General features: G+C 40.9%; 1 protein-coding gene and 1 long non-coding RNA gene across 2 annotated transcripts in view; one reads left to right on the top strand and one right to left on the bottom strand.

Annotated features, from left to right (window-relative positions):
• LOC146523309 (uncharacterized) overlaps positions 1-22,669 on the top strand; it is a 431,764-nt gene extending 409,095 nt beyond the window's left edge. The window contains exon 2 of the long non-coding RNA XR_014871249.1: positions 19,047-22,669. This is a non-coding gene — a long non-coding RNA (uncharacterized LOC146523309). The remainder of the gene's footprint in view (positions 1-19,046) is intronic.
• nrxn2b (neurexin 2b) overlaps positions 1-23,268 on the bottom strand; it is a 728,828-nt gene that overhangs the window by 229,318 nt on the left and 476,242 nt on the right.

Here is a 23,268-nt window from a genome sequence, read left to right as displayed (position 1 = left end):
TAATGCATAGATAGATGAAACGGATGTAAGCAGCAATGACACCCAAAGAGGAAGTAGACAGAAAGGCTTGCATTTTTCCATTAGGTGACGTCAGGAAAGTAGGACAAGTTGAATCTCTTTGTTGGAGCGAGGGGAGGGGGGGACACAAAAAGCAAGTCATCAATTTTTAACTCCAGTCTCCTGTTTGTGCTATTCAGTAGCTTTCTCCCATACTGAGGCCCCGTGTTAGCCGCTTATGTAAGTGCACTGCTGGGAAACTTCCTCCAGACTGAGCCACAATGTTGGCCGCTTATGTAAGTGCACTGCTGGATACAGCAAACTGGGAAATAAATATATCTCACTGGGCTCCAACTGGGCACACTTAAAAAGCAGTTCGTTATTAGTGCTTCGACCTGTAAGCTATCCAAATTACCTTTGTGAAAACACTGGCTAATCAATTTGTACTTGGGTAACTTTAAGCGTACTCTCAAACAGTTCAAATGGATATCACACGATTTACGCATATAGTGACAAGACTCCTTTCACTATTTAGCAGTTTGCTTGTGATGGCTTTCCAGTGTAACGTATTTGTGTATTTTCTAATCTGCTGCCACTATTACTAGTACAACATTGTTTTGTGCTCCAAAAAACCCACACAACCATTACAAAAATGATGAATGTTTCAAAAAGATTTTTAGATACAACGCTGGTATCAAGCCACTTTTGCCTTTGACAGAAAAATAGCCGCAAGGTTTCATGGCAGCAAAATGTAACATTTTCACAATCAAACCCTGATAATTGCGATTTGTTCTTTCATGTGTTATGCTCTCCAGAGCACTATCCAGATGAACCGTTCTGCTTTCATATTTAGTTGTACTCTCAGAAAGATGCCGGAGATCCTCAAACCAGGTACCGTTATCTCTGAACAACACACATGTAGGGAAAAAAGGTTCTTTGATATGTAACTCGCTATTTATTTATTCATTTATTTGAGAATCTTTGTACTTGTCTTGGTGTTTTGGCTTATAAAAAATATCTCGAGGCTGGTAGGCACTAAAGCATTATTTTATTTATAATAGACATTTTTCTATTTATTTGTGGAAATAAATAGAAATATTAGGTATTGCACAGGTGAAACACAAAAGAGTGGTGATTTGATTTTCATGTGTCTAGTTGTTTGCGCTTTGGTCAGAGTGTAGGGAAACCATGCTATGCCTTTAAAGCCAGAAATAATTAGAAACACAACACATTTTAAATAGTAGAATACTAATAAATAACGCAATCACTACTACTACTACACCACAGCTTTTTCCTGCTCCCAGCAGTGTCACTCGACCCTAACGACCCATCAGCCCTGACGGTTTATAAAGCAGCCACAGAACTGTAGCATTTAGGGCCGGAAAAGACAGTAACATGGGCCAGCAGCCAATTTGTGGCTGGTAATGTGATTCATACTGTTTATTTACTTACTTTAATATGCTGCTCTCAGGGAGGTTTTGTAATTAAAATCTATTGGTTTCCCACCAACCCAGCATCAATTATCCTGTCGGTAATCAGATGCATACATTTACCCAACAATGCCTTCAAAGTAAGCCACAAAAAACGAGTGTAATGGAGAATGAGAGGAAAATATTAAGTCATCTGTACAGCTGATGGATACATTAGAGCAAAGGAATTCGCTAATAGCATTGTGGCTTCAATAGCTTTGAAAACTAAGAATATCTACTTAAACGCTGCTTTGTGGTGTAAGATATCAAGGTAACAGGAACTGAATAGGATGATAACACAGAGGGTTAAACCATTGACATCAATACAAAACGGTAAAGAGAAGGGTTATATAAAACGAATCAATCAAGTTGAAAGACACAGGAGGGGATAAAAATCAGGAATTGTTTGGTAATTAGAGGGTAGATATTAAAGAAAAAAAGTGTGTGGGGAGAACGAGAAGCTACAGTTAGAGAGAAGAGAGGGAAGATAACTAACCAAGAGGGGTGTCTCCTGTTTCGCTTGGATGGAGGAGCAGGTTGCACACATCTTAATCATGTGAAATGATATATCCTCAAGAGGAGTCATAGGGAGACAGCAAGGAGATGAGGATAAAATATAAATCACTCGCTCACCCCGCCCCTCTTCCTTTCCGCAGCGTTGTAAAGAAACCCTTTTTTTCAGAGATTTCATTAATGATCATACGCTGAATGACATTGTCTGCCAATCTTATGGTAGCTCTCGCTGTCCTTGTTAATTGGATGTTTGGTAATTACAAAGATCTGATATCTATCAGTTGGCTGGGATGTTGAATATTTAATAGTGCAGGTATGGCTTGGCCCTCAGGGGGCTGTAACACTGTCTCATCCGCTGAATCAGCTTTATTTCCACCCACAGTCAAAATCACTCACTCTGGTGACAACACGGGGACAGATGAGGCTTGATTCACCCTGTGGTTAGACGATGGTGGATGCTGCAAACAAACTCTTCCTTTAATTTTTAAACAGGTAATCATGCATAGATCTCTACACAGCCATCAACAGAAGGTTATCTGTTTATTCTCCTTTTTTATTAGCATTTCATTTCTTCTGTTTACTTAATTTGTATTCATAAATTGGACATTTGTGTATTGTGAAGTAGCGTCCACATAATATTAGAATATAAAGTTGGAGGTTTACAAGCTCTAAATTTTATTTTGGTATTGCTCGTGTTGCTCGTGTTTTGATGTCAGACAAGCAAATATGATTACATTTCCTTTTTAATCCAGATCAGAACTTTACATCCACTCATCATGGGCATTAATGACATGGGTAGTGACTTAAAAAAACAAGAACTGGTCACATAAGTTTGAATTTACTTTGGATAAATAGATTCAAACTTGTGCACCCACTTTGGAAGTCGGACCTTCTGATCACAACTGTACATCAAGGTCGCATGTATCCTGTGTGATACTGTTAAAATCTTGCTGGCTTATAACATAAAATAACATAAAATAACATAAAATAAAAGTTACAGAGTTAAGTACCTTCACGCTGATACTTGCTAATTTGACTACATTTCTGTTTGGCAATAAACTAAATGACGTTCTCTTTCTCCACCTCGACTGCACCATCAGAGAAATGCAGACTAAGAATGTTGCTGGTAGCCTGGCAAGCCTTTTCCATCTCTTCTCACCTCTACATATCGTCTCTCCACTGCTTTCTTCTTCTCCCTCCAGTCATCCATCCATCCCTGCCGCCTAACACTGTGTGTTGAGTCAGCTGTCACTGTCTGTCCCTCCAGCTGTGGACCCAGCTGTCTCAGCCAGATGGGCTCATCTCCATCTCATCCTCCCTCATCCATGATGTCTATGAGGAGCCTCCTAACCTCAAGCTATGGACAACTGCGCCTGGAGGGTATTAGACCCACTGAGCCAAAACTATATAAATAAAAAGAGGCTTCTGGTGCATTCTAGCAGACAACCAAGGTGTTAGTGTGACTCAGTCGTTGTGACAAAGCTCCAAGATGCAATAGCTCTTTATTATTATAATCACAAGCAACATAACAATCATTTTTTTAGTGATTACTCTTTGCCTTGTAAGAACTTCAGTGGGTGATTTACAGGTTTTTAGGGGACCTAAAAAGGATGCTTTTCTGCATGCCATTGTTAAAGGTAATAATCAGAGTACATGCTGAAAGATTGGTGGGGAGGGAGAGTGCCTAGTAAAGCTATTTCAGAATAATACTGGCTTGCAGTAATCTCTTGCACACAGGGAGAAATTTTGACAAGGATTTAAGGATTTTAAATACAATTTCTATACGCAATGAAGGTCCAACAATAGCACTGGAGGAAGAGGGAAACTGAGCACGGTGCAATAGGAAAAGTCAGGAGAGGATAGAGGAGAAAGAGACTGTGAATGAGAAAAAGAAAGATCTTACTGGGGAGCCAGATTGCAGAGCTCTAGGGTAGGAGACACCCCAGTGTTTAAAATGCCTGCTGAATCACATCTAATTTATCTAAAGCCTACATGAAGAGGAAAAGCAGTTAACGTGAGCCTGCGCACGGGAAACAGGGGGGGCAAAAAAAGAGCTCAACAGAGAGACAGACAGGGTGTACTATACAGCAACTTATTTAAGACATAAGCCGTTCTTTATGCTCTGTTAGTGTCTAAGTTCGATAAATGGAAGTGCCTATCGATTTAAACTCGAGATAGTGTGCGCAGAGTCCTTGGTGTTATCACTAAGATTAACACAGAACAACAATGAGAAATCTGCAGGGAACAGATTGGGGAGAATTCCCCTGGTGTCATCCTGCGCATAAGAGATACACGGCTCTGGCAGCAATTTCAACCACTGCTGATAGGAGCCTACATAGTTGGCACCACACCAATTGATGCTGATGCACAAATATAATAAGAAAAGCCACCAGCGTTGTGCGTTGTATTTACTAAACGCTACCAGAGGCGCACACATGGGCTCAGGTTTCCACACATAAGTGGAAGTGAGCTTGACAATATTTTCGATGAGGATTTGCTAAGCTAAGAGCAACACCGTGAACAACCAGTGACTGCAGTAAAGGTCTCAAAGTTTCAATTTCTCAAAGAAAGCACGCTTGCGTTTAACACTGCAACCTGATTTGAAATCTAACTAAACTCACAAAAGTAAAGTTAAACATAACAATGCCATGACAGGTCGTAAACAACACCAACATCACCACAGGAACCATGTATACATAAATGATAAAAGGTTGCTGTATGTGGGAAAAAAAATCTACAAAAACATGTATTTTTATAATTAATTGCAGTACAAGACTAGTAAGGATACAGATAACAGAAAGACCTGCTGTAACACATTACACATGAAACTAATGTAAACACAAAACCCGCCTGGTAATCTTTTGTTTGGATAGAAGAAGAATTCAGCTGCGTGGTTATCTGCACTATCTATTGATGTATCATCTAAATCAGCAGCGGTCTCCAACCTTTTTTGCGCCACGGACCGGTTTATGCCCGACAATATTTTCATGGACCGGCCTTTAAGGTGTCGCAGATAAATACAGCAAAATAAAACTAGTACCGGTACCGAAAAAAAGAAGATTTATTCATAACACACGTGAAAAGACCCAGGAAAACCGAGTAAACGATAAAAACGATAACAAAATAACGATGAAAACCGATAAAAACCCTGAAAACTATACATTTCACACCTGAGCCTCAACTCTCGCGGCCCGATACCAAACGACTCACGGACCGGTACCGGTCCGAGGCCCGGAGGTTGGGGACCGCTGGGCTAAATTGCTTTAAATGTTCTGGAGTTATCCACACAGGCTAAGACCAACCAGTATGAGAAAGACTCAGCATTACTTAATTAAAAATTCTGCACCAAGACATGATCTCAGTCTGAGGTCCTAATACGTGTTAACTCACCTGGGATAAGTCCTTTTATGCTTCAATCCTTCATTAACATACACTGTGAAAATGTGATATAATGTTACACTGTCACAACAGTTTCTCGTTAGTTAAGGTTTTTGAAATTTCTCTGTCCTGTAGTCTGTACTTGCTTGTTGGAGCTCATCCATCTATTTGGTGGGGGCCTGGTGGAGCTATTGGGCAAATGCAGACGTGCCTTCTGTTTGGCAACGTTTGGATTTGCCTTTACAAAAGCCCTCAAGGACAGTCTTGGTCCTAATATTAATGCAGAGACAGTGTGTTCTTATGTGGAGGGCTGATGTGGGAACATGAAACTATGTGTAACATTACAGCCTCACCATATTTGCTCTTTGTGCCTGTCTCTCTTCTTTAATACGTTTTTTTTTTTAAAAAACTAAATGTTTGAAGCGTCTCCTGAACAAATCTTTCTCTACGGGCCACATTGAATCATTTACATAAGAATCAAAGTTGTATATGCCAAACAGTAAATACATTCAGCTGGTGAAACAGGGAATAGCCCAGTGAGACGGAGTACTGGTGGATCCTTTGGCCAGTCCGTCTCAATCTTGTATCGATATTTAGACTTGTGATTTAACCTCCTAAGACCTGAACTCTTCCACGGCATGCCTTTTTAATTTCTCTTTGATATTTGGGCTGATTGGGACCTGATGAATGTAAAAACAAAGAATTATCAGATTTTTTTTAACCTAATTATTGTTTCTAAGAAAAATAAGAGCCACATATGAGGATATTTGTTTAAAATTCTGATAGAACAGTTGCAGTATAATGTCCTCGTAAGTGGATATCAAGCCCTTGTAGAGCAAAATTGAGTATTTTGGTCTAAATAACCCAAAATGTGATGGGTTTCCACTGATTTTGCCTCGGTGAAAAATGTTTCTTCCCAGTCCCAGGCCTGTCTGTGTGCAGTTTCACCTTTTACTGTGAAGGAACATAAAAAAACAAAAAAAACAAGCAGAAAATATCCTTTTTAGGGCATGTCTTGTGTGAATTTTGCATAGGTTGAGACAGATTGTGAATGTGAGTGTGTGTGTATTGTGTAGTGAGTGCAGCCAAAGTGCAGAGCCTTTGCTGCTGTATAGCTGACTGGAATCAGGATTTCAGAGTTAATGGACAGGGTGACGGCTGCCTCCTCGATGTGTCAGCCTTCGTTACACGCTCTGCACACAGAAGCCACCGCTGCTGCTGTCCGCAACAGCGCAACACAGCAACCCAATACATATTTAAAAAGCAATATAGAAAAGGAAAACCGTTTGTTTAGCAGAGTCTTGGGTTTAAATATTCGGAAGGATTGTATCTGACAAGTCTGACTCCCTTTTCCTCTTTCTTTGTTCTCAATTAATAAAACAAGTACATGTCACACATTAGTCAGCCTGTACCCCCTATGTGAGATTAAACCGATTCATGATTTGTGTTTCTGTGTGCACGTCTCAAAGTTTTATTTATTGCACAATTACGATCATACCAAGTTGTATATCCAGTGTCCAGTTGTTTAAATTGTGTTCTTGCCATTTATTTTAGAAGAGGGTAGGTGGCTTATTGATCATCTCTGTGCTTGCACATCTTCACAAAATTGGTGAATACTGGTTGCATTGATTGTTGGGTTGGCTGTGGCTCAGGAGGCAGAGCAGGTCATGTACTAATTAAAAGGTTGGTGTTTCGATGCCCAGCTTCTCCAGTCTGCATGCTATAGTATTGTTGGGCAAATACCGAACCCAAAATTGTTCCCAATGTGTTCATCAGATTGTGGAAATTAGACAGAAAGCACTTAGAAAAAAGTGCTTACGTTAATCAGTGAGCGCAACATGCTGACATGACAGTATAAAAGCACTATGGAATAACCAGTGTTTTTACTATTAATGTGAGAATGTATAATTGTTGTAAAGTAACTGAATGACTGCAGAATAGTAGGAAGCTAAAAGGATCAGGCACTGCATGACGTTCTTACAATAACTCCACGTTGTGACAGAGAGAGCAAACGAGAGAGAGTAGGAAAGAAGAGGAAAAATACGGACACTTTCAGAGAGGGATCCAGGAATGTCCTTGATGTTTCCTCACCTCTCTGCCTCTCATCATTCCATTCTCCCTTGTTATCTACCTCATTGACAACAACTTCAGCTCAAAAGAGGAAATTAACCACCAAAGTGCAGCCCTCCTGCCGTGGCTACACGAGGACTCATTAGGGATGAAGCTAAAAGAGACAAGTTTCAGAACTTATCTGCAGAGATGCAAAAGTGCCGCGTTGAAAAGTGAACAGGTCGAGGTTATCAATAGGCGGTTTTAAATGAGAAAATTACTTCTCATCATTGCACTGACTGTTACTGCTGTTCAGAATTCTATAAAGTGCTGACCTGTACATTTTACTAGCCAAATAACGGCTGATTATTTCAATTAGGAAAGAGTTAGCTGCTTAGCACACTGAAGCAAAATAAGACATTAAGATATCAGCGTAATTAACTGCTGAATTAATTCCGTTAAATATATTTTTCAAGTTAGACTTACATGTTTCTCCTTCTCTCTCATCTTCATGCATAGATACGAGCACAAACAAAGAGGCAGGAGGTGACACTGCCAACATAATAATTAGTCACAAAGCCATTGGCTGTTTCTCTCACAGACTTAATGACCTACAGTGGCGGTACGGTTGGTTATTAAATAGAGTCATTTCAAGTCACCATGAAGAAAGACAGCAAGAGTAACGGAAAAGAAATGTATCTAAGAAAACTAGAAAACGCAGCAAAGCCATGCGGCTGCCTCACAGTCTCTAAGTCATGATGGTGAAATGTTTACCTTCAGTTAAGATACAGATACAACTGACCACTACCTAAACTGTCACAAAAGTCAAAGGAAAGGATACAGGATGCATTGACACATCAGTTATTCAGCATTTACATCAAGATGAAAACTTACGAAACACTTGCTCTTATAGTGATTTGTGATCGATTGTGACTCAATGTTAACACCGGGAGGAACGTTAACACCATGGTGTTTCCTGATTTTGTGACAGAGTACTTTTATTTTATTGGGGAAGCATCATTAACCACTGAAAGAAATAAATGTGAGAGGGGGAAAAAAAAAACACAGAACGTCTTGTCAAGCACTTCAGTGGCAAATGGAGCAAGTTGACATTTAGTCTGCTGGGTTGGAGTATCACGTAGAGGGAAATTACATGGTAGGAGCCGTCCAAGAAAAGGATCAGTCACTGAATAATCACAGCAGAGAGCATTAGACATGTCCACACATCTCGAGCCAGCTACTAAAAACAAACATATTATCCACAACTTGGGGGATGTTTCCAATAGCCAGTGTTTTGATAGCTATCGAAAGTCAGTCACTGAAAGCCAACTCGTGTTCTGGCCACAGGTTCATGTTCAAGGCTTCTTTTTTTTTTTTTGCACATATTGTGGTCCGATTGCACGGGCGAGTTACTGTAAGTGTTCTTATCAGTGGTATTCTCTGATAGCTGTGCCCTCTACTATTACAATAATTCCTGCCACAGTTCAGAGTGTTGAAGCTGTTTACTTGGCCTTTCGATCTCAATCTCTATCTGTGAGATGCTCTGGGAGAAGAGGGCTAATGCACGATGCCCTGAGCTTGAAAATTATTCAAGTCCTTTATTTGCAAATTAATACTTACATTATGTCTATTTCATATTTTAATACCTACTACTAATCTACTGTTACATTTTCATTGCACCAGAAAGGAAAACATAAATGTACTGTAGCGGTGAGTTGTTTTAAGGGTAAAAGGTCATGTATGTGCATATGTATAAGTGTGTGTAAGTCTACTTTGACATTAACCGATACTGACAAATAGGCTCTTATGTTAAATTAAGAATGTACAGCTGTCAATCTTACGTGCTGCACAATAATGTTTAATATTTAGTATTTACTGTCATATTCCCATATATCATTGTGATGTTGTTTATTCTATTACTCTCGTTTTATTCTGCTTGTTTTCTTTTTTCTTTCTCAACAGGTGATCCAGGTGATCGATATATATATTTTTTCTGTTGGTTTTTGTTTTTTGCCCTTCTCCCCCATCCCTCTTCTCAGCTGTTTTTCTTTCCCTCTTTCTTTCTCCCTTTCTTTCTTCGCCTTTAGACAATAATTCTGATGGCAAAAGAGCCAAACGGGACAGGCAAAAAAAAAAAAAGAAGAATGTACAGCTATTTGGTGAGATTGGTCCAACGTTTGATAGTCTTGTGAAAAAGTATTTGTAAAGAGTTTCACAGAGTACTGAGGTGAAAACCACACAAAACACAAAGGCTCGATGCCAAAAAGCATCCTTTCTGTGGAATGATGAGGAAAAAGCTGAACATCTGGCATAAAACGAATACAACATTCTATAAAAAGCACATCACACCAGCTGTCAAACATGGTGGTGGTACTGTGACAGTCTAGGGTTGTTTTGCTGCTTCACGACCTGGTCAGCTGGCTGTAATGATGGGACTATGAAGTGTGTTCTCTAGCAGAAAGTATTGAAGGCAAATGTCCAGCCATCAGTTTATGCTTAAGTGTACTTGGTTTATGAGTGGCCTAATCAAGGCACAGACCTAAATCTCATTGAGATGCGTTGGCACGAAAGCCCTCCAAGGTGGGTGAATTAAAACAATTCTGCTAAGACGAGTGGGCCAAAATTCCTCCACAGTGATGGGAAAGACTTATTGCCAGTGATCGCAAACACTTGATTGCAGTCCTTGCTGCCAAGGGAACCACAGTCAGTCATTAACTTTAGGAGGCAATTACTTCTTCACATAGGTCCAGGTAGGTTTAGATAGCTTTTTCCCCCTTTATAAATGAAATCATAATTTAAAAGCTGCAGAAAACTCAAGTTATCTTTGTCTAATATTAAAATTTTAAACATGTAAGTTTGACAAACATGCAAGAAAATAAGAAATCATAAAGCTGGCAAATACTTTTTCACAGCACTGTGAGCCTATATGCTCTGGCTAAGTGACACGGACATTTGTTTGTTGTAGATATAGGGTTGTAAACTCTTTGATATCATTGTAAAAACAATGGGGGCCTAATGCACACAACAAAATTGGAGTGGTCTGCAACTGAAAAATTATTAGGTCAGAGAACTGTAATGATTTTTATTGTCATTAACAGAAAGAATAAGGTCACAGATATTAGGGCAGGCTTTTGAGCCCGACTGGTTTAAAACACTGAATCCAATGAACATAATAATTAAGATATAAAGATACAAAAACAACATCAACATAATTCTAAGGAAAGTTGTTTGAATACACTGCAAATATGCCACCTCAATCTATCTCATATCACATGCTATTTATACGATGCGGCATTACATATTCATGTCAGCACAGGCCAAGTAAACACATCGCATGAATGCACTCAATAATTCAGACTGAAGAGGGCTGTGAGAGCACCTTCCAGGTGCAATCCATTTCTGACTCTGTTAGACATTCAGGCTTGCTTTGATATTTTAGTTGTTTTTCTGATGATTTCTATTGTGATATGCCTGAAACCTCTGCTGAACAGCTATGAAGTACAAATGAGCTCCTTACCACTTATCACCATAGGGATTTGGTAACAGACAAAACTGATCCAAACTGGCTAAACAAAGACAGTTAATTTTGCAAATAATTCCACAATACAAAAGATTATAAGGTTATAAAAAATGAAAGAAAAAATTAAAAACAACATTGCATCACTTGTTGCTCCTAAATTTTGATTTATTCAGAGGCCAGTTCTTCCTGTGCTACTAACATCAGGCATAAACTATGAGTCGCAGAATTTACTCAAATATATCTGAGCTACACATTTTTACAAATTAAAACACGCACATTACCACAAAAATGATGAATCATTATTGCTGATATGTGTTGTTCATTCTCTTTCTTCTTTCTGTTTAGCCTGCACATTTTCACTTATGTAAGCACTTGGTAGTGTGGGCATTACCCTCAGTTATTACTGATAATGTCATGAGTTCTTCCCGTGCATAATAAATCTGATGTAGAGTCACTTGGCTCACTAACATGGAGACTTTTTCAGTTATTTACTGCACATGTCAGCGAGCAAAGCTGAGGACGGTTGGCTTTCAGTCTTCTTTCCACCATCAGGCCCTATAGCTGGCAGTCATAATGCCCTGCTGCTTATCAAATGCCAAGATGACAGATTTAATTAAAGACCCCTACACTTTTTATTCAGCTCGGCTCCATGTCTGTTCCCACTTACACACTGCAGGGGTTTACAGGAATCACTCTGTGACAGGGTCTGATAAAGTCATTAGGCTTCCACGCTAATAATAGAAAATGGGCAGGGATGTCCTTTTGTTGGCCAAGAGATAGGCACCGCTGCAAGCATGTAACAGAGGAGGATGAATGCTTATGAAAATGAGAAAGGAACATGTAATGGAGGATTGCTAATCTAGGATGATTGGAAGAGCAGAGGGAACAGTAATATAAAAAAAGCACATAGGATTAATGGCACATAAAAACGCCCGAGTTGAAATTCAATCAGGGGCAGAAATGGATCTGTGCCTCAGTGGGGCTAGTTTGCGAGCGAGCATCAACTGTAGGTTACATAAATGAATCAGTGAATGCAATATTTAGAATCTAGACTGGGCTACGGCAGCCTCTTTGAGCCCTGCACTTTTTTTAATGGCCGCCGTAGCCCAAACACAGTCGGTCTTTTAAACTAAAAAGTGGGGCTGACATGATCAAATCAGGGCTCACGGTGCTACAACCTTTCTGCTTCGGTGGACAGGGGAATGCAGAATTTCAAATAACTTTGTTGAAATCATGTTCAGAGTTTGTCTGAGACAGAGCGCTTTGGTGCATGCATGGATGCAACAGTGTGCAGGAAAATCTCAACACACACACACTTTTTTCCCCCTCTGTCTCCCTCGCCCAGATTCATTCGTTGTTCTTTGGTTCCCTCATCACTTTATTTTCACTCCCTTGGCCATGATTATAGTGAGCACATTTAAATAATTCAATTTGTAATGCCCAGCTACATAATCATATCCTTCCTTTTCTGCCTACTTTTCCTACTGATGTTTTAATTCCCTGTGGGCAAATTTTTTCCCTTTGTCTCTTTCTTTTAGAAAGAGGCAGACGGTTTTAAAAATCCAGATACTTTGACTTGAAGGAAGTTATTCTTTAGGCACTCTCCTCACTTATATTAGTCGATGCTAACTTAATACTAGCCACTCCTCCCCTATTTCTACCGTGAAGGGCTATCAATTACCTAAACCCACTTGCCACTACTGTCAGTTAAGTGGCCAATCAATGTCATACTAGACCTCACACTGTGATTTATGCTGAATTGCATTTTGCTCCCAAAGAAACCAACAGTCTCTGGGCTTTGTTATGGTTAGTCTAGTTAGTCCATGTCTTGTAGATCACATTGCTTTGGTCTCTAGTGGTGCATAAACTATGCAGCAGATATCCCAGTATTGTATTAATTTTAAATAGCAATGACCTGTCATGGTCCTGCGCCATGTTGGCCCAGTATTCTTAGTTTTCGTGTGTTTTGTATTTTGTTCTTTATTTATGCCTTGGTTCCTAGGTTGTTTAGTTAAGATGTTCCTTATTTGGTTACCCCCTGTGTGCCCCTCTGTGTATCTGTGAGCCCTTGTTTCCCCTCCTTGTGTTTTATTTCATGTTTTCCCCAGCCCGTTACGTCCGTGCTCTCTCTCCTCCTGTCTGAACCTCTCTGTACTTCCTGTTTTACTTTGACAGTCTCCCGTCAGTGTTGCATTTACTCCTGCTGTGTCTTGTTATGATTATCAGCGTCACCTGTGTTCCCCGTGTGCTCCCACTTCCCTTGTTTACCCTCTGTGTATTTATGTCCACGTCTCTCTCAGTTCTGTGTCGCATTCTCCCTCATGACTATGTGCCCCTCCGTGTGTTTCCTCGTGAGTCAGTTCCTTAGTACTTCCCAGTTTAGTTTCATATTATTTTGTATCGCCTTTATCCTCTGTCAGCAATAAAGCTGTATTTTGAGTTCAGTCCTGTTTTCCCGTGAGTTTGCGTTTGGGTCCTCTCCTGCCTGCACACAGCCTGATCATGACATGACCTCTATGTAATGTAATTAAATGATTAAATGTAATCCAGAATACATGATCGTCCTTATTATTTCCACATAACTTTGTGTAGAAGCAAAGAAACCAGCAAAGAGAAAAATGTACGGTGTATGATCCAAGATATAAACCTGGTTAACAAACATTTAACTCAGGTAGGCTGGGTGATTTCTTAGTTTTTTATGACTCTAAGCTCCCAAAGAGGGCCCAAACTGTGTTTCCTGGTTCAAAGCATTTGGTTCACTCCATCACCTCCTAATCTGGACTGTGTAGTTTTTTAAAAAAGATGATGACTATTTCTAGGTGTGCTATATATCTCTGTGACAGCAGCGGCAGCAGCATCTCACACAACGGCAGTATTTCACGCACTGGGATGAGAATGACAGACATGCACACACACACAGTAGAATAACAAAAAACTGCTGAACTAATGAAGGCTTTGAGAGAAAGTCAGATAGAGCTTACCAAGTTTCCAATTAAAGTTGAAACATCAAAAAATGTTCAAATGTATTTCCAAGAAGGAAGAGTCAGCAACTGTCTGCAGATAGGAATGCTTGCCTGTGTATTATGCACAGATCTCATTAGCATGCAAAGCAAACAATTCTGTTTTTGTTTTCTCTTTTTTTTTAAACATGGAAAAGCTCTCTTAACCTAGTGCAAGGACGCCGGGTGCCAAGTCAAAGCAACGGTGATGTACTACTTGAGCATTTCTCATGCCCGTGGTGAGGGCGTTTAGAGTCATTGTAGCCTCACAGGACCATCACTCTGAAGAAAATGGAGACCATAAGCTATCTTGTATGGCATTTATTTCTCCCTCTAGGATTTAGGCTTTCATATCACATTACGCTTCCATTATATGTGGTCTCCATAGATTGTGGACTCAAAAGCAGTGATAGGATAAGGGAGGACAGCAAAGTGCGTGTGAGTAAACAGAGAGAGGCAGGCAGAGAGGGGAAATATGGTAGTCAGATTGTGCTCTTGCACCCTGCTATTGTGTTGGCACAACATCAACAGCCTGAAGACCAATTAGCGATAAGTAGTGGGCAGGTGGAAGCCTATCAGTCAAAAATCTTGCACGTTCAAATTCATCCTTCCTACCCTTCCCACTTTTATCTTTTTCTCCCGACGTTCTTCCTCGTCCTTTTTCCCAACAACCGCCCACTCCTTAGCACGACTCTCGGAGGGCTTAGCCCCTCCACAGGGGCCTGCTGAAGCCAGATGGCATTCACAGTTGTGTCAGTGTCTGTGTTTGTACGCTAGCGTGTGTTTGCTCCTTCCCAGACAACCAGCCACCGGCCCACCATAGCTGCGGGGCTTCGCTTGAGCTATTGGCACAGATTAAGACATGTTGGGATGTGCCAGGCATTTCATGCATACACTCATCCTCACAAACACACACACACACACTACTCTAAGTATACATTGTATTTATATAAAGCAGAACCACATGCTGAAATTCTTGTCCAATCTTCTATCTGGCTTTCAGAAAAAAGGGTAATCTGTAAATGCCTATCACTGACAAAAACACGCTTCAGCGGTCATTCACTAATGTTCCCCTAAGTGCCCTTCATGATTGGACTGCTCTCCGATATAATCTGTGATTTTATAATATAAAGGCCTTTCCATTACTTCATGACTTTGTGGCACCCTGCAGCAAAAGCCAGCCATTGCATTTTCCATTCATTAGGCCTATAAAAGGCTCATTTTAATTTTGTTTAATTTGATTTTAGTATCAGGTCCTATAATCTGGAAATGACCTGAGGCCCGAGCAGCTATCTGTGTTGAATACACGATCAAGAAGAGTGAATATAATGTAGCTCTGCCTTTTACTTATTCGGCTGTAGTGAAGACTGACTAGCCTTCATGCTTTACAGATAAGGCCGTTTAAAAAGTACATCCATGCATCTGTGGGTGCTCAGATTTTGTCACCCACCACAGCCATTATCCTAACTAAAGGGACATGGACATTTTATCTTGATTAGATGGACAGAGACTGGGCCACCGGCCAGATGGTCAGCTAAAACTACATCAGCAACTCAACACATTAGCCTGCGCTGCTTCATTGCTCAGGATAACTATTTCACTAGATAATAGCTTCCAGATTTCAATCTCACACTGCATGCGTCACCAGAGAATGCTGACTTAGTACACAGTGACGTTTTACAGTGGGGCAAAAAAGTATTTAGTCAGCCACCGATTGTGCAAGTTCCCCCACTTAAAATGATGACAGAGGTCAGTAATTTGCACCAGAGGTACACTTCAACTGTGAGAGACAGAATGTGAAAAAAAAATCCATGAATTCACATGGTAGGATTTGTAAAGAATTTATTCATAAATCAGGGTGGAAAATAAGTATTTGGTCACCTCAAACAAGGAAAATCCCTGGCTCTCACAGACCTGTAACGTCTTCTGTAAGAAGCTATTCTGTCCCCCACTCGTTACCTGTATGAATGGCACCTGTTTGACCTCATCATCTGTATAAAAGACACCTGTCCACAGCCTCAACCAGTCAGACTCCAAACTCCGCCATGGCCAAGACCAAAGAGCTTTCGAAGGACAGCAGGAAAAGAATTGTAGACCTGCACCAGACTGGGAAGAGTGAATCTACAATAGGCAAGCAGCTTGGTGTGAAAAAATCAACTGTGGGAGCAATCATCAGAAAATGGAAGACATACAAGACCACTGATAATCTCCCTCGATCTGGGGCTCCACGCAAGATCTCATCCCGTGGGGTCAAAATGATCATGAGAACGGTGAGCAAAGATCCCAGAACCACACGGGGGGACCTGGTGAATGACCTGCAGAGAGCTGGGACCAAAGTAACAAAGGTCACCATCAGTAACACACTACAACGGCAGGGAATCAAATCCCACAGTGCCAGACGTGTTCCGCTGCTGAAGCCAGTGCATGTCCAGGCCCGTCTGAAGTTTGCCAGAGAGCACATGGATGATACAGCAGAGGATTGGGAGAAGGTCATGTGGTCAGATGAAACCAAAGTAGAACTTTTTGGTATAAACTCAACTCGTCGTGTTTGGAGGAAGAAGAATACTGAGTTGCATCCCAAGAACACCATACCTACTGTGAAGCATGGGGGTGGAAACATCATGCTATGGGGCTGTTTTTCTGCCAAGGGGACAGGACGACTGATCCGTGTTAAGGACAGAATGAATGGGGCCAAGTATTGTGAGATTTTGAGCCAAAACCTCCTTCCATCAGTGAGAACTTTGAAGATGAAACGAGGCTGGGTCTTCCAACATGACAATGATCCAAAACACACCGCCCGGGCAACAAAGGAGTGGCTCCGTAAGAAGCATTTGAAAGTCCTGGAGTGGCCTAGCCAGTCTCCAGACCTCAACCCCATAGAAAATCTGTGGCGGGAGTTGAAAGTCCGTGTTGCTCGGCGACAGCCCCAAAACATCACTGCTCTTGAGAAGATCTGCATGGAGGAATGGGCCAAAATACCAGCTACTGTGTGTGCAAACCTGGTAAAGACCTATAGTAAACGTTTGACCTCTGTTATTGCCAACAAAGGTTATGTTACAAAGTATTGAGTTGTATTTTTGTTATTGACCAAATACTTATTTTCCACCCTGATTTACGAATAAATTCTTTACAAATCCTACCATGTGAATTCATGGATTTTTTTTTCACATTCTGTCTCTCACAGTTGAAGTGTACCTCTGGTGCAAATTACTGACCTCTGTCATCATTTTAAGTGGGGGAACTTGCACAATCGGTGGCTGACTAAATACTTTTTTGCCCCACTGTATATTGGATTCAAATTCTGCTTCGGATCGATAATCACAATAACAAGAAAATAAAAATAAAACCATGCAAGGGAAATTTACTGAAGTAGACAAATTATACAAGAAAAGCACATGCATGTGCTTTTCTTGTAAGGAAGGTTTCAGGAAAACTGAAACCTTCCTTGATATACAGTGTGGGCATAGTGCCCTGGCTACTAGTTCAGTGTGACTGTAATGTGACCCGGCTGCCATCATTTGTTTTCAATAAAAGCACCAAGCCATCCACCTCCCTGATTGCTCACCCTCTTTCAAGCCTAGAGAAAAGAAAATTATTTGAAACATCCTTCCTTCCCTCCACTGTGTAACAGTGTCCATGCTGGTTCACTAGCGACCTTTGTTCTTTAGCGCCGGCTCTGTGACCATTTGCGCAACTCCCCCATCAGTCTAAAGATGAGCTCCCTCTTCATTATTTGAAGGCTTCTGTGCACTCCGTCTTGTTTTACAGGAAATGGGCATCACCATAGTACGACGCTATTCTGAATTTTCCAGCCCATTTCCTCACCGTGCTCCTCTCATCCCTCAGTGCGTAGAGACGATATTTCCTCCACCCTTCATTCTCCGTGTGATATATCACAGCAGGTAATCCACTATATGAAGATTTGTCGGGGGAGGCGTACAAACGGAATCTTTTACATCCAAATACAGACTGCATGCAAAACAAAAAGAGCAAAAATAAGCAAATGAAGCAGAGGAGCTGGATAGGGAGAGGGATGAGGTTTGCATCATTTTATTAGCAGTCTAAAACAGTTTGTCCTCATTGTTTTGTTGTCTCTACTAGCCCTTCATTTCTTTAATTTTCCATCTCAAAATGCGCTTAGCTGAGAGAGGCCGTCATTGCATCACACTAATATCTGCGGGCGACCGTGGCTCAAGGGGTTGGGAAGCTTCTGTCCTGGTCGTTGTGTCCTTGGGCAAGACACTTTACCCTACCGCCTACTGGTGTTGGCCAGAGGGGCTGATGGCGCGATATGGCAGCCTCGCTTCTGTCAGTCTGCCCCAGGGAAGCTGTGGCTACAACTGTAGCTGCCTCCACCAGTGTGTGAATGTGAGAGTGAATGAATAGTGGCATTGTAAAGCGCTTTGGGTGCCTTGAAAAGCGCTATATAAATCCAATCCATTATTATTAATAACCAGTCATTTTAGGTCAGCCAGCCACATTTCAATTGGTAAACGTGTAGTATTTATGAAAGACATCAATCAGGGCATGTGTTTTCTCATAATCACATTATCAATCAAACTGAGCTCGGCAGTGGACAACCATTACTCAAGGGATGATAGGATTTACTGAAGCATGTGATATGCCCACCAAGCACCTTAATGCATAAATAAGGTAAGCCTTCCTCAAAGAAAATCACATACTGTACATAATCACACATCGTAGACTAAAATAGGAGAGATAAGATGTGAGGAACAAGTGTCAACAATTCTCAACAGCAAACCTTTGCTCTTTATGATTAAGTCAAATGAATTGACTTTAAATCTTGTCTGCAATAATCTTATGACATTTAGTAGACCTAAAATAAAATAATTAAAATGCCTAAATTATGAATAAAACACTTGTATTAAAGTTAAGTCAAAACTGGCACTCAAAATTAACACTGATACACACTGACATATCTGTGGTTGGCTGTCGTCTAAACTGATTTGTAAGTTCAGACGGTGTGACAGAGTGCAGAGATGTTCAAACAATCTTTGTTTTCAAAATCATAATCACCTAAAACAGCATTTTGATTGAACACTGAGACAAGCAGAGAGATCAAGATGTGTGATGGACCAAAATGTCTGTGAAGGTTCTCAGTTTGGAGAGACCAAACAGCCACTTCACAAGCGCATGGCACAACATAGAAGAGCCACCTCCACAGGACAAGACTCAGCGGTCCATCTGCATCTAAAGGTCAAAGGTCACTCTTTCGAGGATGCCAATGTTCACATTTTAGACAGAGAGGACAGATGGTTTGAAAGAGGAGTGAAAGAAGCCATCTATGTCCACTGTGAGCGACCATCTTTGAACAGAGGCGGTGGTTTACGACACCAACTCTCTGCCATCTATAATCCAGTTTTGAGTTCCCTCCCCAGACGCCTTAACGCCCACTTACATCCTGGGCCATCTGACCTCAGGAAATCACATTATAAGGTGGGGCCAGGTTTCACAATGAACTCACCCGAAACTCTGACTGATTGGGACCCACACCCAGTTTCACACCTTGGCTCAGGCGATTAGAGGATCATCAGGGGGTCCTTTTGTCCCTCTGTGGGGGGATACTCCCACTAGGTTTATATCTGGGACTCTCCACCATTTGACCTTAGAACTGAAGAAGCTTCTCGGATGAGAGGTGAAACGTTTTCAAGCAACTTAAAGAAGTCCAGACGCTATTCTTTGCAAGCTGCTTTGACGACGATGGACCAAAATATTACCAGTTTTTACCTTTTTATGTGCCTGTCATGTCTAGCAATGTGAACACATCTTGTCAAACTCATGAGGATTTTAATGCAGCTTATCAGCTAAAAAAATGATTCCAGAAAGCCAAAAGAAACAAACAGTGAGCCAGGGAATGCAAAGCAGAGAACAATGGAAACACTGTGCAGGGAAACAGGTAGCATCTGCAGACAACACAACAAGGAGAAGACAAAAACACAAGGCAATGAGGGAAGTGGAATCAAGTAGGTAACACAGCTGAAGACGGTATCATGAGACAGGAGGGAAATAAATTCAACTTAAGACACAAAAAACAAGAGCTACAAAAGTAAAACAGGAAGGAACACAAAGCTGAGCAGGGAAACAAGATTAACTTGACAAAACTAAACAGAGGAAAAAGAAAGAAGGAACACAAAGAGGTGTTAACTAAAACTAAGGGACTGGAACTGAAACTATGGAAAACAAATCAATAAAGAACCTATAGTAAGCAGAAGATAGCAAAACTATCTTATTTAATTTTACTCATAAGTAAAAACTTGGGGACAAAAAATTCTCCACAACAGAGACCTGCTAACAAGGAACATGTGTGCTTTATTCTTCATTACCTCCAACAAGGAGATACTTTTGGGAGCGTTTGCATGACATTCTGTCTGTTATCACGATAGCTCAAAACGTACTTAATGATTTAGGGCCATGGCGGATGTTTGCACTTGCTGCTTGTTATTTGAACACATTTAGGATGTTGTAAAAATATAAACACGTTCACGAGTCCCACCTTTACCTATAAGTTTCAATTTCATGCTGGCTCGAATATACAGTCACACAAGGTTAAGCTTGAGTGAAAAGAGAAAAGGTGTGGTTCTGTGACAGCTGAAACCAATGACACTCTCACATTTTCCACTTACTCTGTCCTTCTCTTCTCCATCTGCTGCATCACTGGCAGAAGAACACCTTTCCTGTCATGCTCATAAATTACCCCCGTGTTTGGGAGATTACAATATTACAGAATATAGTTAAGCATAAGTGAGATTGTGAAATGCTGTTGTTGAGTTTTCATGCACCAAAACCTGTCAAATCAATATGCATACAGTAGTTAAACTGTGACACAATGACTGAAGAGGCAGTTATTCTTGAAGCTTTATTGACCCACTTCCATTACTGTCCCCAATCATGATTGTATGTCTTTATACGCATAAGCACTCTGTGCATTCATAACATTTATTCACATCTTATAAGCATCTCTGCGTGTGAATGCAGCAGTATAAAGTGTGCAAAAGCGCATAAAAAGGCATGGTTGTCTGTGAATCTGCTTTGAATAATACTGACAGACACTGAGGCCCCATCACACACTGCATTGTTTCCTAGTCAAGTCAGATATACTGCGTACCCCACAACATTTCTTTTCATGGTATTCATCATATCAGTACAGGGCTTACAGATCACTCGGGGCTGAATAGAGATGATATCTATTGTATTTATTCATGAAATTACTGTCTAGATACTGGACTCAACAAAGTGAGAGCAAAGACTGAATGTTAATGAGAGGCAAGCAAGTGTATGAAGATACTGTTGGTGCATTCACAGTGTGAACAGGGAACTGTGAACCCCAAAGCCGTGGGGAAACTGTGTGTCATGGATGTCATATATTACATTTGATTAAAAACCTATATTGTAAAGAACAACACACAATTACAGTCTGTAGCAACTATGTCAATACACAAGAACTCTTGGGGGTATTTCACGTAAGAGACCAAATGTAAAAAAAAAGTTTTGAAGGTCACATTTTCTAACAACCTACAACCCTTTGCACTACTTCCATTAATACATGGCACAGCTTAGGTATCTCGAAAGGTTGCCGATGTCACAGGGCACCAGAAAAACCAATAACAAGATGAAAGCTAGTAATTCACTTCCTGGTTTTTGACTGAACAAGGCATCTGTGCTGACCCTATATTGGAGAATTGCCCAGAATGTAATTAAGGACACAAATGTCCTTCAGGAAAGTACTCCTTGAATTCTCCATTACCGGAAAAATCTTTTAATTTCCTATCGAGCCTGGGTCAGAAGTTATCTAAAGCATAGTGGGAGACTGATTACACGTTGCTAGCAAGAAGTAATCACTTTGTTTTTACTTTGCCCCTGTCTGCCTGTCAGGCCTCTTTAGCCGTGTTCACTAGGCATGCACCAGCAGGAGTTTTTGACGACATGGGGCTGATTCATGGTGATAAGCGAGGAAAACGTAAAAAGGGAGAGAGACATTTTTCTCTGTCACTTTGCCTTTTGGGCTTCATATTTCACCACATCCCGGTGTACCAAGAACGCCCCATCCCCCCTGCTCCTTCGTCCACTCATTACACCTTTAATCACATCTAGCTCCCACTTTCTCTCCTACCCCATCACCCTCCAACCTTTTCCTTGGCCAGCTCCATTGACGGCGACGGCTTTAAATTCGCCCAATCGTTATTGCTGTAAATTAGACTGGTGAGTTGAAAAGGCAGGCTGGATTTTTGATGGCAGCAATGATCTAAATGGGTCTGCACCCTTGAATTGTAAGACGAGGGGCATTTTGGTTTAGGAGAGAGGATGTCAGTCACATAAAAAGTTGAGCACTGCACTTCAAACAAGTATAGACTAAGAAAAATCAAAGAATGTTTGAAATTTGTTGAAAATATCATCCATCATTTGTCTCTACCTGCGCTGTTTAGCCATTGACTCGACTCCTTTGACCTCTGGAAATCACATTTTTGTTTTGCTCCATCACATTTAAAGAAAGAATTCTGCCAGTGCTACCTCTCAGCCTCCTAATCAATGCAACTATCCTATAAATTGAAATGACCTCCTTCTTAAATTATTCCATCACAAGATTTTCAGAAAACTTGATCTCTGACCTTCAGATCAAGATTACTGAGATTTGACTTCAGAATCAGAATCTGAATACTTTATTAATCCCTAGGGAAATTACTTGTTCAAGAGTTTTAGTAGATGCATTTATAGCATCAATTCAATACGTTGCCTTTTTCTTGAGTTATCGTGTTCACAAAGTCGGCGGTCCTGTCTGCCTGCCTGGCAGGGTGATGACGATCCCCCAGCTGCCTTTCATGGCTGAGGGGTATCTTATTGTCTCAGTGCTTCTATTTATTCAGTTGGTGCTGTTTTTGTTTTGCTTTTTGTTTCAGACTCCAGCAACTTTATATTAGATTCAAAGCTACAGCAGAAAGCTGCACACTTGTTACAAGTCAGCCTCCCTTCTCTGTTGCATTTGCCACCCCTGTGTGTCTGGGTCATTCTGTGAAAAGACTCGGTAAAATTGGTTGCAAGTAAAAGACAGTAGGTAGTAATAACCAGCCGCAGCACTCAGCCACAACATTCCAGCAAATGCTAAGGCAGGAAGAAGGTTGAGGGCAGATCTCACCACAGCTGCCCATGTCTCTCAGCTGAGTCACAATAACACACATTCAGCATCACCTAGGCACACGAGTATGCCCAACTCTGCAGAGCCCCCAAACGACACACACTCACACACTCACACAGGCAGGTGCACACTTTTTCTTTCTCAATATCTCTGAGGAACTGAAACCTGCAGCAATCATCACTGACCCCTCTG

This window comes from Neolamprologus multifasciatus, chromosome 3 (assembly GCF_963576455.1).
Source record: "Neolamprologus multifasciatus chromosome 3, fNeoMul1.2, whole genome shotgun sequence".
Lineage (NCBI taxonomy): Eukaryota > Metazoa > Chordata > Actinopteri > Cichliformes > Cichlidae > Neolamprologus > Neolamprologus multifasciatus.
This window is presented reverse-complemented; position numbering and strand designations above follow the sequence as displayed.